Here is a 22,118-nt window from a genome sequence, read left to right as displayed (position 1 = left end):
GAAATGAGTGTACTACGGGATATATAGGAGTGGCGAATGCAAACTGCGATGAAGTTGCGTAATAGGTATAAGAGTTTAAAAATTTCACGAAATGTTATTAAAGCTTCCATCGCACACATTTAAGTTAATTTTAATACGGTTTGCAACAAAATGGATGACATCCAACATATTTGAATTTGAAGTGTAAAGATTTATAACTCCCCATTTGACAACGGAATGAGGTTCAACAAAAGAGAGAAGAATTTCAAATCTTTCTCCTGTTTAGATATTCTTGACAATTCTACTTCATTATCTGCGTCATTCAGATCTGAAGTATTATATGATCATTCTTCGCGATGAAGTATATTTTACTTTCAAGAAAATACCGTAATAGCAAAACTGTTATTTTTGTGGGATGTTGTTTCTGTGCTGATAGGTACTCGTCACAAACCACACTGGTCCAGATGTCCGAGCACATGGAACAAGATCGTGTCCAAGGTATGGATCTGGCGCGTAAACCACTCCAGAAATATCCTGGAAATAATAATACTAATAAAAAGCATGAAGAATTTGGTAATATTTAAATCGTAAAACTGTCCCTTCTTGACGCGCGCGTGTATATATTTATTTGACAGATAGATTGTGTGAATAGTAAAATTGTTCTCAACCTCCCCTTCCAGTTCTTTTTTTTGTCACCCTCATTAGTGATTCCATTCTTCAGCAATAGAAAATAATGTGTTACTTACTTTGTTCGTCTGACCGCTACTGTGCAGAGAAGAAGTACTTGTATTGTCTTAAATAAAGAACTGTAAGTGGAAAGCTTTTGTGAACCGCGTTAAAGGAATAGGAATATGCAGACTACATCTAGGAAGTACAGCTAAATCCGTAAATAAAATGAAAGAAAGTTAAGTCTTGTAAAATATGTTTAAACAGTTATTAATATTCCCATTTTAATAAATATTCCTTGTAAAATTGGTTTAAACTGTTATTAATATTCCCCTTTTAATGAATAATCCTTCTTTGTTAAAATAGTGTACATATCCTGATCGTAGTCCGTTACTCGCGGGATGAGTCTGATGGAGGACCCATAGCACATCCCTTCCATCTTCCTCACTATACATGGGCGAGTGCAGCAGAATAACGGACATTCAAGTAACACCATAAATGACAAATATATAAAATACATTCCAGCAGCGGAAGTTGGACAACTAATTGTTGTTCTTAAGTAAATAACACACATGGCACGTGCATGCCTCAAATAATCCAGAAATATGTGGTTGGCAACCCTGCGTCACGTGATCGACCAGTCGTATGGTTCGTTGAAGGAATCGTGTATATAAGGTGTTGCAGCAGATGTTGCTGTAACAGGCTTTCAAGCATTCTCCACATGGAAGTTGAGAATCGGTAAAGAAGTACATACGATGTCCTTCTACACTCAGAAATTTACGATATAAAACTTATTACATTCACAAGAAATGCAAATTTCCCTCAGCTCTACATATGTTATGTCCAATCTAGGTTATGTCTGTTACGAAACATCTCATATTGATTTCTTAGTGCACTATTGAGGTTGGAACAACATATCTTTCAGAAAACAAACACCCTGTTATCATCTACAGTTGAGTGAATTTCTTTGCTACGAATCTGTGTGGAGGCCACTATCAAAGCGTGAGTGCTATTTGAATGTTACTCCGGAATGTACCATAAACCAAAGCAACTGGAATAAATTACATGAGAAACCCCGAAATGCAGTATTTCTATGCGTTGTTCGTGCCATGGTTCAATATAAGTGACTTATCGTCACGAGCTTGCATGCCCTGAATGTACGTATTTGGTTGCATGTGTGTTCGTGAGCGTTGTAGATTCTTTTACGATTAAAACTGCGGGTACAGTGCAGTAAAACGCCCAGAGAATTATGGGGGAAACTGCTTCTCTTTGCAGGTGTTCAACGAAGGATCCATCTACCTCAAATACTAAAATTATAAAGGTATCTTGTGAACTTGTGCTATGAGGAGACCATTGATGATCTTCAGGACTTGGTTTTTTTAAAAAATCCCTTACATGGTGTAAATTGTAAACAAAAATCCGAAAATCCACCTTACATAGTGTTTGTATCTCAATTTTTACAATTACCTACCGAATGCCACCAAAAAGGAATCTGAACATTAGGGTGTGTTTCAGTGATACCAAAATAAATTCAATTTTCTTATGGCTGTACAGGCAGGAACAAAAGTTTGATGTGTATTAGGAAGGAAATTCTTTCCTAGTTTTTATATTTTTTGTATTTCCTTCATTTCGTCACTTTCTCACTCTTTAGGTTAATCAAGTGATGAGGACAAATGATGATTAGATTAAACGTATAAAATAATTATATTGGATATTGTGAATGTGTATGTGTGTGTGTGTGTGCGCGCGCGTACGAGCGTACTTCTACTAGAATTACAGGGTGGCTACTTACCGGGAATTCCTTGAATTCCGGGAATTCTGCGTGAATTATTGGCTCCGGGAATTATGCCTGAATTCTGCTTGAATTTTTCTCCGTAGACGTGAAAAATTGCAACTTTTATTAATCCAAATCCTATTGAATTTATACATATTGATAAATGCCCTGAGGCGAGATTTTCACAGTTGAGTTTTTATTTTTATCGACGAAGGAAAATAATGTTATGTGAAAAATAAAACAGAATTCTCTCGATCTGTTTACTTTGTTACTGTCCTTTGTAGAGCAATCTGACAGACGGAAGATTTTTGCAAGATAAGATTTCTTGAAGAACGTTAGGTAGATTTGAGTTTGAAATTCTTACACAATTAACAATTTTTCGCAGGTTAGAATATATACCATAACATTTGTGTGACTTGTGTTTGTGAAATGGAAAATGTAAACTAAGGACCTCAAATTAAATGTTTTAAATATCATTAAATTAAATTAGAATTTTCGGATACATTGGAATCATACATATACTTCATAGTGTTACTATATTTATGTGTGCATATCAGTGGCGCAACCACAGTGGGGCAGGGAGCATTCCCTCCCCCCTCAAAACATTGAATGGATATCAATTCTAAGGAGGGCAAGGGGGCAAACATTGATGGCCAAAAGCACCTGCAGAGGGTACAGAGGGACAATTATCCACCTCAACTTCAATTTTTTTGCAAATAAAAATTAATTTCATAAAATTTTCTCGCTCGCTTCGCTCGCAATTCCTTCTTTTCTTAGTCTCGTCAAGTTGAGTGCCGTATCTAGGGAGCGGCGGGAGTCGGCCCTGGCCGCCGGACAACCTAAATGATAAAAGTTGTAAAAGAGAGAATTCATTGGCACCTTGTGAAATTATTTGCGCCATATTAAATCAATATTGTTTTAAGTTTGCAAAAAATGGATTAAAAATTTTCTTGTTCGCTTCACTCGCAATATGATTGTTTTCTGTAATGCATTGTAAATTACCAGAAAAAAAATAAGACTTCTCTAAATGGATTTTGTCTTAAATGCATGAACAATTGTTGGGAGGAAAAGGAGCGTGCACATTTGAGAGACAATTTATATAATTGTTGTTGTTGGTTTGTTATGATGTGGATGAATTGATTATGTAATGAATATAAATAACAGACATATGTGCTATATATAATATTCGGAATGCATTTATCATGCATTTTCTGCCATTCAAAAATACAGTTTATGTACTTGTTTTCAATTATTAATGAATGTGAAATTGAACTTTTTTTTAAAAAAAAATGTTTAAAATCGTTTGTTCAAATACAAATGCTTTAACACAGACTTCTATACCCTTTTTGTGAAATTTATGGGGATGATAACGTCTTTCACACTACCACCACTACTACTAATAATAATAATTGTAGTCATAATAATGTCATCATCACCATTATTATTATTAGCAGTAGTAGTAGTAGTAGTACGTATATCCTGGTACTTGCCCCATCGCCTCCCAGACAAAAGTTCGTGGTTGCGCCTCTGGTGCATGTGTGTGGGTGTTAAGAAGCGGTAATTCGCAAGGTTGAAATAGAGAAAACATCTGCTTGTGGCCTTGAATTTTTGAAAATTTGCTGTGAAAACCGGGAATTATACTTCAATTTTATCATGGTCCTAGAGTAGCCACCCTGAATTATTTGAATTAGGTATAATCAATATGCAATAGATAATATCGTATTGTAAACAATTGTCAATGCAGTTCTTTCCTTCAATTTACTTTGTTCGTCTTTAGTCGACGACCGTGGTGGAGTGGTTAGCGCTACGACGCCAGGGGTCCCGGATTCGAATCCCAGCCTGGGCATGGGTGTTTGCGAGTGTCCATTCATCAATTTCATCATATCATCACTCAGCCCCATCTTCGCATATTAGCCAAAAGTGGCACAAAAGCGAAGTAAAATAAAGCAAATCAATCAACCCTTTGTTTTCTTCTTCTTCTGATCCTATGTATTGTTGTAATTTGTATGTATGAATTTCCCATTATCATGCGTACGGCTATAGTAATTGGAGCATGAACTCTGTCATAGGTGATAAGTAATAAATAAATATACACTCGTACCAGGTCAAGACTCAAACATAGAACCCGCCGTGGCGAAATCGTAAAGTCATTTGCATGCTTTTTCCATTTGGTACAGAGAAAATCACTGTTGTTAATTGAATCATTAAAAGCACACCCTAAAATTCCTATAATTTATTTGGTGAACAAGCCAGGAAAACAAAGAAGTAATACACGATAGAAGGTTATTTTTCAGGATAGTGTGTAAGTTGCATAATCTTCAACGTGTTTCTCGTTAGTCCTTAACAACGGCAATATTCTTAGTGCTCTACAATTCATGAACATGGTGAGCTTGTCCGTTTGTGAAAAACTTTTAATCTCTAAATGAGAGTTCACTTAAGATAAATTGTCTTGTGGCTTTTCACAAGCCAAGCAGACTGCGCATTTAAGTATCCCGCAGGCCAGCGGCGAGACCGCAGCCCAGATTCCCTAAATTCAACCAAGATCGCTCTGACCCCATCGGGTTTCAGCCGACCTCCATCAAAATTTAATTATGTCAGAATGGAAGAGTCCCTTTGATGCTCAGAAGAAAGTTTCGTCCACGCTAGCGTAGGCAAAGTTTACATCAAAGAGTCTAATCGTTTAAGGATCAAAGTTGAAAGTTAAGAGACCGAGGATTTAAATACGCCCCAATCGAGAATCGAACTCGAGATCCCTTATTATGAAGCAAAAGCCGTAATTGCTAGACAGTCAAAGTGGCGGATTTCTAATGGGTTCTTTGTTGAATATTGCGTTGAAAATTTTGATGATATGCGTAGAATGTTTCTCACTTTCTTCTCTTGCGTATGGAAATAGGATGATTTCCAATTGATTTTCACCCAGTTTCTAGGGATGGACGATATCGGAAGTTTGATATCGCGATATATAGTCAAGAAAATATCATCACAGACGATACGATATTTTTTCCATATCGTGATATCGGTAGATATATCGTCTCCACGATATATATCGCCAAACTATCGTGACGGTATATCGCCGACACGATATACATCACCAGAAAATCATGACAATACATCGCCAACACGATATACATCGACAAAATATCGTAAAAATACATCGCCGACACGATATATATCGTGAAAATGTCCTTACGACATGTTGCCGGCACGATGTATATCGCCAAAATATCGCGACGATATATCGTCTAGTTGATATCGCCTCGACGATATTTTTTCAATATAGCGATATATCGTCTGGACTATATACCGCCCAGCACTACTAGTTATATGAACAATATTTGTGCACTACTGGACATAGGAGGCCAGATGGATGCGAGAGGTTGCTTTCGCACACATTGTTTTCAGATCCGCAACCCATTCAGCCCTAAAGTTGTTTACCTAAATAATAACAATAAAAAAATTTGCCAGTAAGTTTATTGTTATACATTGTATAATAATAACCTATGTGTAATATGACTATGGTTCTGTAACTACCATTAAAAAACAATTTCTTTTTCAGCATCAACAATCAATTTCTTTGTTTTTGCTTGTGTTACATCTTACATGTGTGTTACGTATCCACTATTAGCATATAACGTATTAGATAAATACTGTAGAGAAAAGATGGTACTGCACATAATTACAAATATGCAGAAGCATACTTGTAAGCCACGTGTAATCATATTACAAAAGGAAATACTAATACTTATATATCTATTACTACTGCTAATAGTAATAAGTAATAATCTGAGTTATTACGTATCAAGCTCATAAAATATATCAATTCCGGTGATTCTCGATTACATAAACGTTACAACCCTCGCAGAAAGCTCCGCATCCCAGGACCTCGAGATCCTGGCGGCACCTATTTGACTTCAAGTGTATGTACCAATAGGAACTAACATATTTCTTTCCTTGCCCTTCTCTAAGGCTATTTTTTCTTAAGATCAAATATGCGGTATGATAATTTCGCTTTGCTGCAGTCATTTTTAAGCATATAGGAGCTACGTTTGCGGTGGTCAAAATTTATTCGTATCTCTTGTAGTTTTTGAGTAACACATACATCAATTTATGTGTATTTCTTATTCTGTCGCCTTTCTGTATATTTGGCTAATCATGACAATATATAATCTCATTGTTTTCAATGATTCACATATAAACCTGACAACCAAGAATAGCAGATGAATTTCGTGTAAGGTTTAGGTAGGAAAATAAAAATTACGACTAGTAAGTTGTGAATACTTTGCTTATAGAATAACGCGTTTATTTGTTAAAATTTGGTTTGTTTTATATTGTCTCCTTAAACGTATCACTAATAATAGTAATTTAAAATAATTATTAGGAGTTCTGATGTCGGAGCACTTTTTCCACACTACCATTTTTTTTTCTAAATTCGAGAATGCTTTTTTATAGTGTCTATAAATTGATCCTCATTGTGAGGGTCTTTTTCACATTGAAAAGTCTATTTCCACTTTGACATTAAGAAAGTTGGAGAAGGAAATCGAATTGGGGGTTCGACTTTGGTTGATTTTCGTTACATCGAACGGGCAGAGCGAAGCCGTACACGCTGCTGCGAAGGCCGGTAACTGCAGTCGCTTCTCCCCTCCACGCAATCCCTTTCACTCTCACGTGTTCATTGGTGGAGCCGTGCCGTGTCACTACTCGCGCAGAGACTTGTTTTCGTTCGCTTGCTCCAGAGATAGCCGTTACAGTGTGTGTGTGTGTGTAATATATGCATATATGTGTGTGTAGATGATGTGTTGCTACATGCTTTAAAGGTTGGATTGGTTTTTTGCTGCGAGAGTTTTCCTTGCAGTTTTTCTCCATTACTCCAGGTACGTTACTCAACTGTTTTCAGCTCATTTTTTTCTCCCGTCACTTCCGCTTCCTCTCGGACACTTTCCTCATCATGCGAAAGTCCACGTGACACCTCGTTTAGCGGAAACAAATGAGAAACGTCACGCGCCCCGAGTAGCAAGTATTTTGCACCGGAGCGAGGCCTGTGCTAAATGACAAGGAGCTCCCCGTCACTAAATTATAATTGAAGTTGACCCGATTTTTCCTAGCAAAGAATAATGTTACACATGGGAAGTAAAGTGTCCTTGGATAGACCGAGGCGCAGTACTCTTTACAGCAGCAATTTGTTTATATTACCCAAAACCTGCAGTTGCTGCTGATTATTGGAAGAGAACATGCAAAGTTATCCAGGCTTTATTTAAAGCTGACAACGAAGAAAATAACGTCGAAAATTGATGACTTAAAAAGTCTCAAAAACGACCATAAAATAATTAAAATATGACCTTAAATTTTAAAAAAATGACTTACAAAATTGCAGTAGTATTAGAACTTCAATGCTCAGTAATCTATTGGTAGGCCTTGGTACTACTTTACTATACCTGAGACACCTGGGAATCATTTCTTTCGCACTTTTTTACATTGCTAACGTACTATTCTGCATTCCGGAACACTTATTTAGGTGAAATAATTGAATTTGTTAGGAAAGTAATGTCTATTTCTTACATTTACGAGTACTTACTGTTCTTGTTGATTTCCACACACAACATGGAGATAGCTTACCGTTGATCGTTCCTTGAGCCAGAAAAACCATTGACGTTAGCCCAAAAATTCACGATAGCCCCACAAACCATCACGGGGACGAGGTATGCCTACTAGGTTAGGTTAGGCCTGTTAGGTTTGGTTCCATTAGCACTCCTTTCGTTCAATTTAGCATATACGGACAATACGAGAGCGTAATGTGCTCTCGTGCAGGAAGCAAATGGCGGCAGCAGCAATAGCGCGTCGGAAATAGATTTTCGTACAAAACCACATGCATTCGCATTAAAATGAATCAAAATTACATTCCCGAACATCAACAACGCTACAGAAAATGATTTGCGTAAGTACTTTCTCCTGTAAATTTGAAGAAATCTGTATCAGGTATAGTAAAGTGTTACCTAGATTTTTTTCGATTGTTACTTGGCTCACGCAAACAGTACGGTCGATATATTTTATACCGGATCAGGCTGGGATCAATCGAATGATCTTTTCCAGATAGCTGGTTCAATCCAGATCATTGGTATCGTATTCAACTAAAAGTTTGAAGGTTTCGAACTCCAATAAGTTTTATATCAATATCCTCACAAATTACTGAGATATCAAGATGACATGTAATGTTCATTGTTGCCGATGCTTGATGAACACACTATAACTGGTATTTTAATGTATACTTATGCATAGTGAATTTGCGAATACGGTCAAGAGGGAGTATTCTCCGCATAGCACCGGACTGTTATATGCTTTACTGTGAATATATGTAAAGGCAAGTTATGTGATTTAAGGTTGACCGTATCGAAAGGCACTCAAATGGAAATGTGTCTTTCACTTAGTACTTCCTGAAAACTACATGTTTGCAGGCAAATTAATCTCTGGCGCCTGGGCCCATAGCCAGTATAATCTGTCAGTGTTCAGTCCATATGCGTTTCTGATGATCCCTTCGTCAATCACAAGTAATTATTCATCGTGTCGATTACTCAAAATAGCAAGAAAACGTCGATAAATAAAGCAAATACGCACAAGAAATTCGATTTAATATATTCACAAAAAGTTTCATTCTTTACTGTGTGTCCTGTTTAAGTCATCAGAATATGACACTAAATCTATATTTTCCCCTTGTCTATTCAGTGATTTCTGAGCTTTGTTTTAAGTCTACCTCGTACACAGGCTAAATGGGACTGGACCAATAGTTTAAAGAGAAATTCGAAGCACTACGTGAATAATTTTTCCCCTGTCGATTCAGTGATTTCTGAAGTTTGTTTTAATACTTTATACAGAGATTAATCGGGACTGGACCTATATTGTAAAGAGAAATTCGAAGCGCTACGTGCTTCCACTGTGTATCGAACCCGGGGAAAGTTGATTACAATCAACGACGAATCACGGTGATTTGAGGTGATAGTTGGCAAGTATGGACTGGAATTTGTTTTTCTGTTCTGATCAGTACCCTAAAACTAATCTATTGCGGTTAACGTTTCATTACCATCATATCGTCCTCCGTCTCGGAAGTTATTTTCTTCCGCTTTTAAAACAAAGCGAGGTACACAGATAGCGCAGTAAATAGAGGAAAACGAACAGGCCAGGTTAATGGCAAAGGTTCGCGTGCGTCAGAAATCGAACGGGGGAGGTTGGCATGTTGCTAAAATAGGGGCAGGGGGCGGGTAGGCCTTCTGCTATCACGGCAAGGCTTATTGATCTCGGGTCGGCTCAGGAATCGATTCTGGTCACAGCAAGATTTCAGCTGACGCCGCTCGAAACGAATTAGCCCGAGAACGGACGAGTGGAAAAAAAAGTAACATAATCGGTCGGGTTGAATCTCGGACCCAAAGTGAAACATTCCGATCAGAGGAACTAAACAAATTCATTTTATTGAAACATGTATTTTAAAAATATATATATAGTAATGGGACATTCTATTGTAACGGCTGCCGACCACCGTGGCGGAGTGGTTAGCACATCGCGCTACGACGCCAGGGGTCCCGGTTTCGAATCCTGGTCTGGGCATGGACGTTTGTGAGTGTCCATTCATCAATTTCATCATATCATCACTTATCCTCATCTTCGCAAATTAGCCAAAAGTGGCACAAAAGGCAAAGAAAAGCAAGTAAGTCAATCAATCAGTCAATTATTGTAACGGCTGGGACGCAGAGACTACATTTTGATATTAAAGTAACTATTATACTGATAGTTAAGTAACACTTTTCTTACAGTTTCTGTGCAATGAATTATGAAACTTATCACTGCTGACTAAACATAGCATAACATAATGATAGTTTACCAGGTTTATAGCTACAAGTGAACAATTTTGTGTCACGGGTGGTACATATAAAACACTGTCTTTTTTCTTAATACATTTATTTCAAATTCTGCGAATTTTCAAATTGAGAAAAGGCAATTTATCTTTTAATATTCTAGTGGAGCTGAAGGGGAAATGCAACAATTAAAGGAGAAATTAACTGTTTTTTGGTGTCTCAGGTGAGACACAATAGTGAAAACAAAACTAAATAAAAAGATAGCCTCCCCGATGGCGCAGTGGTAGCGTCGTCGCCTTGTAATCAAGGGGTCCCGGGTTCGATAGTGTTTCGGATCCCACTTTAAACAGTAGGTCCAGTCCCAATTAGCCTTACTGTGCATAAAGTGTAATTAAAACACCAACTCAATCAATCAATCCATCAAAAATATAAAATAAACGAACAATATATAAAATGCCTTCTACATTCCAACTTAATGATGTACAATACTTGAATGATTATTGAAATAACAATTTTAGATATTTAAACTCCAAGACAGAATAAAGTTACATCATTGCATTTAATTTTGAGTTTCAGACTCATTTTGATATGGAAAGCTCCTTATATACATTGTACTCGTATAGTAGGACAATTGAAACATTACTTCAAAAATCGCATTCTGATGGAAACTTAAAATGTTTTCTTGCACAAGAAATATTTAAATTTGTGACACAAGTACATCGGGACAATGAGCGTAAAAGGCGATTTTGGTGAAATTAATGACAAGACAAAGGAACACCAGTTCTGATGCTTGGACTCGAATCCAGAAACTTCTTTGTGAGATAGTTCGACACGCTCCGTCTGTGAACAATTTGAATATCACTGTAAAATCACTTGCGAAACCGAGTAATGTATATCTCTGCACCAGATCCTTTGCGGAGGTGATCACTCCGATAGTGAAGTGGTGAGAACGTCGCCTTGAAATCGGGGGTCCTCCTTTAGGTTCCTGAGAATATAGTGCACTAAAATCAAATTTTACTTGCTTTGAAATGTTCGGACGTGCCATTGCTCAAATATTCGTGATAATGTGAAGTTAACATAAAGAATTGATAAAGATGGCTAGTGTCCCCATATTTGACAACTCTAATCATAAATTGGTTCAGTTCCTCTTAAAATCTGGTGACGTGAATGCAAATTTCCTGCTATGAACAGCACGTTTATCCTAACCTTCACCGCGTTTCGGACATCAATGAAACTTTGTAGCCAATATCACCGTCGCGAGGACAAATCGAAAATCAATTCGCTGTTTCGCTTACTCAGCAGCCTTGAAAGCGACCGATATGAATATAAATTCCCGCGCGTCGCATTTTGTTTGCAAAGCAGTGTATAACATCGATTAGTATGTGTCCAGATAGGATTTTGGACGTTATTGCATGCTAGGGATTTTCGCCAAGCACGTAGTACAAAATGTAAATTTTTGTAAATATATTTCCCTTGTAAATTTTTTAACGGTAATGGAAATTACTATGAAAGTAATTTGATTTTCTTTATATTCAAAATTGACAGTTAATGACACAGGATATCAATTTCGAGTTCGTGAAAGACACGAAGCTTGAGTTTGAATTCCACTTACGACGATACACTTATAAATTTGCAAACATTTGCTTACAATAATTGAAAACAAGGCTGAACATAAACTCTTTTATCTCTCTCAAAATAATTTTTAAGCTTGTAAAATATTGTTGTTCTTTATTTTTGAAACCTGTCTATGATCTATCACCTGGTGTTGTTATTGAATGAACAAATTTCAGAAAATTTCGAAGTTACATAAACATTTTTACATTTAGATGCTTTCGTATCGTTTGCCAAGTGTTGTTGTTCAGATGTAGTTTTACTTCATTAATACGAGAAACGTTGGTAGAAATACTGCAGATCGCAAGCTTGTAGATCATTTTTCGACTTTATTAATATATACTCACAAAATGCAGGCTGCAATAAATAAAAACAACATGTGTAAATTGAAAAAGGAACTTGAATTAACACATGAAAATATTTTGGATGTTTTTTTTTTTATAACTTCCTTAGAGAATAAGCCAAGTGCACCGTGCAGCGAAGTATTATTAAAGATGATCGTTTCAGTTTTCAGCACTACAACATTGCGTTACAACCTGTAATTCTGCCGCCGCAAATTGACTATTTATGATAGGCGTGGTTGTTTACGAATGACCTGACACAACTGGTGAGGTGGAAGGTAGTTTGCAGAAAGACATGAATGATAATACTATGTTCACACAGAAAATGGAAACAATTTAGAACTGTTATTAACGTTAACATACATGATCGGATGCTTATTTCAATTGATAATTTATATACAGGGATTTCCATACAATATATAAAATTTTAAATGATATTCTGTGAAAACTTGGTGGCTGCAAATGTTGTGTTACATGTTATGTGACTAATACACAATCGTTGGGTAAGTTGATAACTCCGAATAATACTGAATACTTTTACACAATACTGATGTTTAATACCTTTTTAATTGATTCATGCATGTGGCGTTCCTGTACTCTCTGTTATGCCTGAATAGAATTCTAGACTGTTAGAAAAAAATACTCGAGTTAAAAAATGCAATTTTACAGCAGACAAGTTTTCTTTATGGATATACTTTTCATAACAGACATTACAGACAGGACGTACATGTTGAAACATCACTATTTAGAATATGTATACATGCTCCATATAAAAATATATTTATAACATTCTCTGTAATTCATTTCGTTTGACTTGAATGAAAGCAACATAAACTTGCAGTTTGTGACTTAGTGCCTTTTCCCAACACCCTAGAATTGTAATCGTGAAAGAGAAAAGAAATACAACGTCTGTGTGTATATATAGCTACGTGCAAGCACGCGTGAGCAATGCTTATGCTGTTGAATAACTTATACTGAATCATCCATCCGTCAGTTGACTATAAAATTAAATGCGGTGACAGTTATACTGGAAGGATGCAATTTCCAGTGCATAGATGTTGCGTAGGTTGCGGGCGCCCAAGGATGCAGCATTGTGTAAGTTTGCTTTGTGTGTGTGCAAATGTAGCAAGAAGGGAACTGATACGAGCATACTGAAGCAGTCTCACTCTATGTTGGCGTAAAACACTTGTTAACGGGCTGGCATAGCTCTGAAAAGTGGTCTTCCTGCTCCCGTTTGGAGGACGAATTTCTACTCTTGGAAATTGTCTTTTTGTTACATTGCAGCTTGCACGACAGGCTCTTCATTAGGCAATTCGCTCAGATTCCCCACCACGCTCTTTGTGACGAGCAGCTCCCCCTGCCCTCCCTCTCTCTCTCTCTCGCTCTCTCTCTCGCTCTCTCTCTCTCTTTCTCTCTAGCGACCAGCATGTAGCGGCAAAAGCCAACAGGCGATGGGTCCATTAAAGTTCCAAAGTCGAAGTGACGAAAGAAAGGAAGAAAAAATAGACCTTCATTGCCTTGCCTTGCTTTGCTGTCGATCTTTCCTCAGCAATAACGAATGAAACCAAACCAATCATAAGTTCTTTTGTTATTAAAATGAAAAATCATTTCTTGTAGAATGCTAGCAGATATAACGATGTGACCAGATTTACATAATATAGTGGTCTTGACTGCCTTGTTTCAACCATTACATTTTACTTCAAAATTTCATGTAATCGATATGTGCGAGTTGAAGCGAGATGTGAGGAGGAGGTTTTATTACACTGCTATTCTACTCTCTTCATTTTTAGGGTACCGATCTGAAAGAACTGAAAAGGTACAATTATCAGACTGTTCTGCATGTCTGTTCGTCCTTCCTTACCTTTGTCATAGAAACCTTGGAAACTAACAGGTGCATAAAGTCGAAATGTGGTGTACCTATAGACCTACAAAATCAAAGCTCGATAGGCTCTTCTGGCTATTAGCTTCAAGATTCAGCAAAGCTACATAAATTATTTAGATTTTCTAAGACAGTAAAATAATCTGAAATCTAAAATCGATAATTTTTGTTATTGTATCTTTGAAACTAGTCATGCTAAAAGTACGAACTTTCGTAAATTGAAAAAATCGTGAACTTGATGCAATATTCTCGGTGTTTCCGTTCTTTTGTATGCTCTAGTCAATGATCGATACAAGGAATCACAACAACGGGCACAGATGAAAATATTAATCATCTTAAAAATGTAAGAAACTGACATACGAAGATAAAATTTAGTGGAAGGAAATATCTACATACTGCGGCATGTATATTTCCTGTTGGTAAGTTAGTATTTCTGTAAGGGTTAAACAATTACGTAGAAGCCAGCAATCGATTATGCGAGCATTTCGATACATTGAATACAAGTAAAGCTGCAAACATGGAACTGAGATGCTGAAAGACATAAATTGCGACAGTCATTCGAATGCATATATAGTGATTGTCCAGAAACTATTTGGAATATAAAACTTGGTGTGTGACCTAACATTAGTGTATTCCAGTACAAACTAATCTAATGGCTCAATCCGTTCGGTGATTAAATATTTTTTGCAGTTTTTTTGTTTAGTTTCCATCGTGGCTGCACAGTAAACCCAATCTAATTATTCAAGTGCATTAAACAGAACACCATTTACAGTGCTGGAATCAATTCAAGACAACGTTTATAAACATGTCTGAAATGCTTAACGTCACTTCAATTATTGTTATGAAACCACTCTAATTGTCATATATATTAGTATTTCAATTAGGTTACAAGGTTACTTTTCTGCTAATTTAGATTAATCACAATGAAGTAGGTAAATGATGATTGGATGAAATTGATGACAAAAGTCAATGAAGCGGATACTTCGGCAGTGAGCCGGTCCTCGTGGCGGAGTGGTTAGCACATCGCGCCGACGCCAGGGGTCCAGGGTTCGAATCCTGGCCTGGGCATGGGTGTTTGCGAGTGTCCATTCATCAATTTCATCGTATCATAACTCAAATTAGCCAAAAGTGGAACAAGGAGCGAAGTAAAATAAAGCAAATCAATCAATCAATCAAACTTCGGCATTGAGAACGTGAATACAGTTCAATAACTTATATTGTAACACAGGGTAATTCAAAATAATTCATCCGATTACAAGTGACTGTATTGTTTGTTTGTTAAGTGATTACATGTTCATGGAACGAAGGAAAAAGTCCATAATTTGCTTTTCATAACTTACAAATGTTGTGGGCAACTACTCCCCATGATCACGCTGATGAAGATTAAGCACTAACCCAATTCCCGTCATACGTGATTGAGTATGTCTATTGTTAACTCGATTACATTTGATCATAGTAAAAAGCAACATTAAATGCACGTAGCGTTGCAATAGAAACGCACCAGGTTTGGAATCTCGCCGATAGAGTGCTCCACATAAGACGTGTAACATGAGCTGCGCAAGGGACCATATGGAAATGACGAAAATGTGTTTTGCAAATGGTTCTAAAGGTCTCGACATAAATACCTACGATTTTTTTCTTGTGCGGTATGTTAAGGGTATTGCGTACACGCCACCGTTGCTTACAACGCTAGATGAACTCAGGTTCACAATCTTAGTGCTTTCAAGTCGGTGACGAGAAACACGTATGGCGGGGATTTTATCATTTAGAAGTCATCCGCGTGACCAAGTGGAGTCACATGCGACACAAAATTCTGGACTGTTTCTTTTATTCTATGAGCAGTTAATTCGCTGTATCTTATAAACACAAAAAATAAATATTTAAAATCGCATGAATAATTTTGAATAACCCTGTATTATTGAGATGAGAATTTCTCAAGTCTCCTCCGATCCTGGATAATAAAAAAAAAGTTGTGGATCGCTGAAGAATATTATTCCGATTGATCGATTGATTTGGTGTATTTTACTTCGCTTCTCTGTCACTAATAGCGAAGATGAGGATAAGTGATGATATAATGAAATTGATGAAGGGACAGACAATGACATGCCCCTCCGGGATTCGAACATGAAAATATTATTTTGTGAAAGAGTTAGAAATATTGTATTTTTTAATATTTTTTTTCAAAGGATACCAGAATATCTGAGAGCGTCTTATTTTTATTCTTTAGTAAAATTCTTTTCTACTGTATTAGCAGCGTATGGCTTTTCATGTATTTCACTTATACATTCCATTTTATATATATATATATATATATATATATATATATATATATATATATATATATAATGTGTGTGTGTTTTGAATCTGGGATATGGAAAAAGTTCATAAATACGAACGAGACTTTGTGTATTCTTGCTCTGCGTGTTGTAGAAATTGCTAAACTGCTTTCATAAACTACAATTTTTTGAATTATTGACAAGTACTGCAGTAATAGTGCCAGTTCAACTCAAGGATTTCTTTCGTCATTCTCCACGTCAAATATGTCATGATGGATCAGTGTTTGGTTACCTTTAACACACACAATTTACTATGCTCTTATTTTTCCGTTTGTCCTATATAATTCGATATTATCACACCTCACATCATGCATGAAGCACGTGGTGTTACTGGTGTTCTTATTTCCCTTTTGTGAAGTTTGACAAATTGCACTTTTCCATGCGTGTGGTTGTTCTAAGCGGAAACTGGCCAATCCTGAATCGAGCGACTAACTTTTATCGGTCACTAAACTCACACTGTTGGCCACGAATCTCTCTAGGTTGATCTAAACACACGTTAAGGAGATCGAAGCGGGAAGAGAGAACGTATTTTGTCGTGGATTATAACTGGTCGCATTCCCAGCCGGCGGCTTGGGAATAACGAATCAGCGATCAGTTGAATTCTCTTAGACTGACATCGGGCATTTTCGTGTAACAAGGCGCCGAAAGCTTCTGGTGGGACGAAACAAATGATCGTCGGATATACAGCATGTTGCCAAACGTACTGTAAAGCTGGCGAGAGAGGGGGGTAGTTGATCAGAACCATTACTGGATGAAAGTTGTACAATAGTACACAAAGCACCGAGAAAAAGTACAGAAATCTGGAGAGCGATGTTACTCCTACAGCTTCTACTTAGCGAGTGAGGTGTTGACACCCGTGAAGGGTAAGTTTTAGGCGACTCAGTGGTCGAGCGGGTTGAGTGCCGGACTCACGATTTTGCTACCGAAAGTCTCATGTTCCAATCCTGCAGTGGCCACTAGAGTTTTTTGTGAGCAATGGCGGCGATTGGGTTCTAAAACTTGCGGGGGCAAGGGCAATTTATTTTCCCTTGGTACATAAGGTTTAGCATAGTGCGGGGGCAAAAGTGGCAAAAAGTGGGTGGGGGGGCAACTGCTCCACATGATTGCCGCCACTGTTTGTGAGTGTCTCTTCCTCTAACTCTATAGCATCTTAAACCCGAACGTTTATGGCTGCAGCAACTCAATCCTTCAATCTGTCCCTATCATGGGAAAGATCAATCCAATGTTTTCCATCCTTGAAGATTTCCTTTAGGGTCATCTCAACGTTTTCCCTTCATCTTCGTCTTGGCCATCCTACAGGTCTCTTACCATCAGGTTTCTCAATCAGTTTCATATAATCGGCATCTTCAAAATTGTCAAGAAAGACTGAAAACCGACGTAAAATAAGACATTTAAAGTACAAGTATGTAATTGCGTGAACGCTAGACTTGTTTCTTCGTTCAACGAGGCTCCGTCAGACTGTGGAGGGGAATTTGGTTGGGTGGGGCAATTGAACGGCAGCCAGCATCCGCCACCTGTGGTGATGGACCCGAACCGGGATCTGTTGTGACCATCTCCCGTGGACTAATACATCTTCCGACCACTTCTGAAAGTCCTCTTTAACTTGCTTCTTCCCTAGAGGTAACCCGCGTCTACAAGACCTCGACTGAACATCGAGAGCTAATCCTTTCATCGTGGAGTGCTGTGCTTTGCGATATTTGGATCGCTTCTGTGAACTGAAAATTTTTGTTCTGTCTTCCTTGCAGAGAGAAGAGCGTGCTCTCAATGTGTTGCACCATTTTTAGGTTTTGGCAATCGTGCTCGCCCCGCATGGGTGGTCGATTAAAACGTTGTTTTTGACATCCTAGGCCTAAGTTTTAACTTTTGACTTCCTTGTGAGCAGGGTTGGAATAATTTACCCGATAGCTATTTTACGCGTAATATAGCCTACTAGTCAATTACTTAGGTCTAGGAATTAATTCGTGCGGTTGTTACGCACACATTGAAGCTGTAGTTCAAACACAAAATACATAAATACCTTAAGAAAAATTTTGTTCATCGCGAGCGACCACTTTCGCCCATGTGTCAGGCAAGTTACGGATTCCGTGGCGAAAGAAGTCCTCATCCTTTGAAGCGATCCAGTCAGAGACCCATTTTTCGATATCTTCTGAAGAAGTGAACCGCTGTCCAATCAAATCGTTATTCATGCAATCGAACAAGTAGTAGTCCGAAGGAGCAACGTCTGGTGAATACGGCGGGTGGGGTAAAACTTCCCATCCGACATTTTCTAAATAGGTTTTGACCGGTTTTGCGACATGTCGGCGAGCGTTATCATGTTGAAAAATACGTTTATCATGTCTGTTCTCCCATTCTGGTCGTTTCCTGGCCAGAGCTTGCTTCAAACGCATTAATTGTTGTCGATAACGTTCTCCATTAATAGTTTCACCCGGTTGCAGCAGCTCATAGTACACCACACCTTTCATATCCCACCATATGCACAGAATAACCTTTGCACAGTGAATATCTCGTTTCGGTTGCGATGGACCTGGTTCACCTGGCTTCACCCAGGCCTTTTTTCGTTTCGGGTTCTCGTAATGGATCCACTTCTCATCGCCAGTAACAATGCGATGCAAAAACCCCTTTCTTTTCTGTCTTTGAAGCAGCAATTCGCAAATGGTTTTTCGTTTTTCAACGTCTCTGTCTTTCAATTCATGTGGAACCCAATGTGACATCTTTCGAATCATTCCCATGGCTTTGAGGCGTTTGGAAACTGTTGTTTGATCAACGCCTAATGCTTCTGTAAGTTCTTCTTGCGTTTGACACGAACCCTGATCGAGCAATGCTCTCAATTCTTCGTCTTCAAATTTTTTTGGCTGTCCAGGTCGCTCTTGGTCTTCCAGGCCGAAATCACCACTTCTGACACGTTCGCTCAGCTAGCGCATGGTCACCATACACTTCCACCAAAATACGATGACTTTCGGTAGCACTTTTCTGCATGTTAAAGTAATGAAGCAGAACACCCCGCAAAAACACTTTATCTGGTACGAACTGCGCCATGTTCAGTTGACTACAAAATGCTGTTGTTGACGCGTCAATCAACTGCCCTATACTACGAACGATGCGCGCTGACAGGAGTTTTCAACGCATGTGTGGCTACACGGAACTGTGGGACGATACGCTCGTTACGGCATCTCTTGTCCAGGCGCACGAATTAATTCCTAGACCAAAATACTTGGCGTGGAAAGTATTATTCTTTAACGTCTGCGTGAAAAACTGTGTATTTTCTTCATTTATTCAAAACACCAATTCATTAATTCAACATGGAGATAAATACACAATATTATTATGAATATTACTTTTAATAACAAATAACTACAATAAAACATTCAAATATTGTAATAACTTTCCCGTAAGACCAATAAATATCAGCCTCTAGTCAACGCAGTAGCTACACCCTGGACTAAGGAGACACTAGCGTTGGATGGAATTGTTGTTTTAAGTACAGTTTATGCACAGATAGACTAATCGGGACTGGACCTAGAGTTCAAAGCAGAGTTGTTAAAGGTCCAGGAATTTTAAATAAATTCAATTCCGGTCCAGGAGAGAAAATAGCGTAAATGGGTTCTGGACCGTAAAGAACCTTTTTATCTGTAAAGTATTTCAATTCGGTCCAGGAACCTTTTCTCCGTATGAATTTAAATACGGTCCAGGAACATTTTTTTCTGAATTTAAATACGGTCCAGGAACCTTTTTTTTCCGAATCAGTTTAAATAGGGTCCAAGTTCCGTATTGAAATGAAACAATACGCAACTTGGATCAAATACGGACCTGACGATAAACAATTGTCCACTTGTGAGCATGAAAGATGAATCCAAGTGATCTCGAGAATCTAAGATCCAAGGCTGGCCATAACGGTAGAAACGCTGCAGTCACGTTATCCCTCTCCATGTAGCCCTATTCTGTCGAGCGCGTTCCATGCTCTCTGGCAGAACTGCCCGTCCCTGTTCTGATAACTGCAACTTCACGTTACCTCATCGACGGCTCCTATTGGCTGTGGTTCCTGGATCGAATGCCGGAGCAACACGTGACGGGTTAGTTTGAACATAATGTGACGTCACACTATTATAGTATATTGTAAAGGATATCCCACTCGTAATGGGCCCCGGAAAAAGTGTTATAAAAATCTTAATAAAAGAGGATATGAAACCAAATTTGTGCATGACATACCTTTATGGTTGGGAAATGGAAGGTACATTTCAATAAGTGCTGGAAGTGACCTCCCCCACCTGAAAACACAGTTCAACACGGCGCTGCATGTTCGTGAATGTTGCTGCCAGAGTATTCGGCGTGACTGCCTGGATTTCACGGCGGATGTTCTCACGTAACTCGTCGATGGTGCGTGGTTTGTTCTTGTACACACTACCTTTAAGGTGACCCACAGAAAAATGTCAGGGGGAGGGTCAATACCGGTGACCTTGGGGGCCATAATCCTTTCGAAATCACTCGGTCAGGGAAAAATGATTCAACCGCAGCCATACTCGCGTCAGACGTGTGGCATGCTGTCCCATCTTGCTGGTACAAACCAAGTGTCGGTTCCTCGTCATCCAACTGGTTCACAAATTCATGAAACAATACCTGGTACATCACTGTTGACAGTAGTGTCCAAAAAATTTGGCCCGATGATGCGCCGCTGTGATAACGCACAGAACACGCCCACCTTCTGTGAATGAAGGGGTTCCTCAACGATTGCATGCTGGTTGTCACTACTCCATAAACGTGTGTTTTGTGAGTTCACGAATCCTGACAAGTGGAACCATGCTTCATCACTGTACCACGTGTACTGCAATATCCCTGGCCTTTCAGCGAACGTACTCGCGGACATTTTTAGAAGGCAACTTTTAATCGGTGAACCCTGGTCCAGGAATTGTAAATAAATTCAATCCAGGATTTGGAGAGAAAATCAGCAAACGTAAATGAGTTCTAGACAGTGTAGAACCTTTCCATATTTAAAGCATTTCAATTCGGTCCAGGAACCTTTTTTCCGGATCAATTTAAATAAGGTCCAGGAACCTTTTCTCCGGGTGAATTTAAATTCTGTCCAAGAACCTTTTTCCAGAATAAATTTCAATTCGGTCCAGGAACCTTTTTTTCGGAAGACTTTGAATTCGGTCCGGGAACCTTTCCCCCATCACTTTAAATACGGTCCAGGAACCTTTTTTCAATGAAACAATACGCAACTTGGACCGAATTTAAAGTATGCGAGAAAAAAGGTTCCGATCCTGCAGCGGAAACCAATAGAACTCATTTGAATTTTTAGGTTCCTGGACCTTTAACAACACTGGTTTAAAGTGGAATCAGAGCTTCTGCGCAATGAGACTACACCGGGAATCGAACCCGGGACCTCTTGATTACAAGGCGACGACGCTACCACTGCGGCATCTGGGGGGGCCCATGCGTCTGGACTCATTGAGAAAAATCTGTATAGCTCGTGCTGTGTCCTGTCGATTTATGATCGTCCTTTCATCAATTTAATTTTATCAATTTTCATCCCCACTTCGCTATTAGCGGAAAGTGACAGAAAAGCGAAGTAAAATAAGAAAGGAAACATTAAGTGATGGCCAGCGCTCAAGTGGAGCTACCGTGGGTTTGATTCACTGATTTGATTTACTTCACGTATCTGCCACTTTTAGCTTTTTGCGAAGACGAGGATGA

The 22,118-nt window shown here is 38.4% G+C and overlaps 1 protein-coding gene across 1 annotated transcript in view; it reads left to right on the top strand.

Annotated features, from left to right (window-relative positions):
• NaCP60E (Na channel protein 60E) overlaps window positions 1-22,118 on the top strand; it is a 606,984-nt gene that overhangs the window by 255,345 nt on the left and 329,521 nt on the right. The gene's annotated exons all lie outside the window — the stretch shown is intronic.

The sequence above is a fragment of the Lepisma saccharinum genome, chromosome 11 (genome assembly GCF_977018435.1).
Source record: "Lepisma saccharinum chromosome 11, izLepSacc3.1, whole genome shotgun sequence".
In the NCBI taxonomy this organism is placed as follows: domain Eukaryota; kingdom Metazoa; phylum Arthropoda; class Insecta; order Zygentoma; family Lepismatidae; genus Lepisma; species Lepisma saccharinum.
This window is presented reverse-complemented; position numbering and strand designations above follow the sequence as displayed.